Source organism: Hippocampus comes, unplaced genomic scaffold (assembly GCF_001891065.2).
Source record: "Hippocampus comes isolate QL1 unplaced genomic scaffold, H_comes_QL1_v1.1 scaffold345, whole genome shotgun sequence".
Taxonomy (NCBI): Eukaryota; Metazoa; Chordata; class Actinopteri; order Syngnathiformes; family Syngnathidae; genus Hippocampus; species Hippocampus comes.
Genome location: NW_017805538.1, coordinates 669,483 through 672,051, shown reverse-complemented (window position 1 = coordinate 672,051; position 2,569 = coordinate 669,483).

The following is a 2,569-nucleotide window of genomic DNA, read 5'->3' as shown; positions in this document are numbered from 1 at the left end:
TGGTGACAGGAAGAAAAGCATAAGAAGAAAAGAGTGCATGGAGAGCGCTACAATTTGATGGATAGAAAAATACCGTTCAAGAGGAAGCTGCATCCCAATTTGGACTTTGTGTTCACTGTTAAATAAAGAAAAGTGCATTTTTCCAGTGTATGTGGAGTTATATGTGAGGTTCGCAAATTATGACAATAAACATATTTTTATAACAGTTGTTTTTGAGACTTTTTTTTTAAAATGTGGGTCAAATATGGCTCATGAAAGATGTGGCTTAGTTGAGGTTGAATTAAGGCTGATATCAGGAACCTGTTCTGGCCCAGCGTCGGGCCGGAGTAGGGCCGGATATGGTTATACAATGCGGCTCAGATCCGGGCCGAATGCGACCCGGATCATGGATGCCAGACCCGGGCCACTGCAGGACCGTCATTCATTGCGGTATGTGGGCCGAGTGTCGTGCCGTGTCTGCGCCAGAGCTGGGCCAGACCAATTTTGCTGACTGGGCATCTTCGAAGACCACATTTACAGTACCGGTAGTGACAAGTTCATTCAAACTGTAAAATGACAGCAAGAAACTCACACTGCATCATCTTGTATTGAGCCACAACATATTGAAACAAATCGTAATCCCACTGAATCGAACTGAATCGAAGCATTCCAACTTCAAATGAACAGTCCTTTGAAACGTATCACACTCCATGTATCGAAATACATATCGAATTGTCTTTAATTGGAGAGTTGCACACCCGTAATACATACACATTCTCACCCTGATCCTGATTTTCTGATTAGGGGAATGAGTTTTTCACAGATGGCCTCATAGAATTGGATTTTCTTCTCAGATTATTCCTTTTTTAAGAAGAAACTGCATTTTGTATTTACTTATGTTATCTATGTGAGGTATTAATATGGGTTTCATAACCTGAAATGTTTTAACTTGATTAATAAGCCCCCCCCATAAAAAAATCGGGCTTTAGAAAACATGTTGTATGCGCAATCACACACCCATAACCTCACAATTTGCACCTGTTTGCATTGGGGGGGAGCAAGATTGGTATACAGTCTGAGTGAATTTTATTTAATAAAACCTTGACTGTGGATGGTATGATAAGCAATTACTTATCTGCCATGCTGATGGTGAAAGGTAAAAGAAAGGTGTGAAATCTTGATTGAAGTGTTTCACTGTTTTGGAAGATTTTTTTCATGTTTTGTCTGTAGTTCAGCAGTGCTAAAACCCTTTTAACAAGATCATCAATCTCAATGTCTGGTGGCATCTGAGTGCCTCAATGTAATGTGACCACCTGAAAGCAGTAAGGCGGAATAATTATCTGCACTAAAGAATCACATTTATCAAAACTTTCACCTGCACCTGGGGTTGGCCAGAGGGGTGCCTGACAAGCGGCCGATGGTGGCTTAGGCCCATTTTTAAACTGCCTTTCATTAAAAAAATTCTGATAAAACTGGTGCACATGCAGTTAAAAAATTTCTTGGATGTCTTCCAGTCAGGTTTAAGGATGATGTGCAGCACAGAATCAGCCCTGTTACAAATTTTTAATGACATCCTTCTGGCAAATAACACCGGAGACTATGTGTGTCTTGTTTTATTAGATTTAACTGCAGCATTTGATACAGTGAATCACAGTATTGTTGGCTCCTTTGCAACACCTGTTGGGCATTGGTGGTAGTGCACTGGAGTGGTTTAGGTCCTATTTAACTGACAAAACCTTTTGTGTTAGCCTTGGTTGCTCTGAGTTACAAACTGCCCCACTGTCGTATGGTGTTCCACAGGGCTCAATTCTGGGGCCTCAGCTGTTCTCACTACATCTGCTCCCATTGGATACCATCTTAAGGAAACATTGTATTTCCATCCACTGCTATGGGAATGACTGTCAGATCTATGTCCCATTGAGCAAAAAAGACGCTTTCTCATTAAGGCCACTTTTATCCTGCCTGGAAGACATCAAAACCTGGATGGCACAAAATTTCTTTAATTTCAATGAAAAGAAGACAGAGGTGATATTGTTTGGTCCCAGTGGCCCTTGTACATCCCATCCTGCGGACTTGGGACCCATGGCTCCTTATATTAAGACAACAGTCTCGAACTTGAGTCTTACACTGGACAGTGATTTTAAATTGGACCTGCAAATTGGTGCTGTTATTAAAAACAGCTTCTTTCATCTTAGACAGCTGGCTAAAGTCAAGCCTCTCCTTTCTCAAGAGCACTTCGGAACACTTATTCATGCCTTCATCACATCTGGATTAGTGGAATGCACTTTACTTTGTTGTCATTAACTGTCTTTATTTGGTCCAGAATGCCGCTGCTCACCTCTTGACTGGTACTCGAAAAAGGGAGCACATAACACCTGCTCTGTCATCCCTTCACTGGCTCTCTATACATTTTAGAGTTCTTTTGAAGAGCCTTTTATTTGTTTTCAAATTGTTAAATGGCCTTACCCCATCTTACCTCTCTGAGCTCCTCTGCCCCCACACACCTGCCCGTTGCTTCAGGTCTGCGGACCAGACACTATTAGAGGTACCAAGAACTAAGCGGAGGCTAGGAGGCGATTGAGCCTTTTCC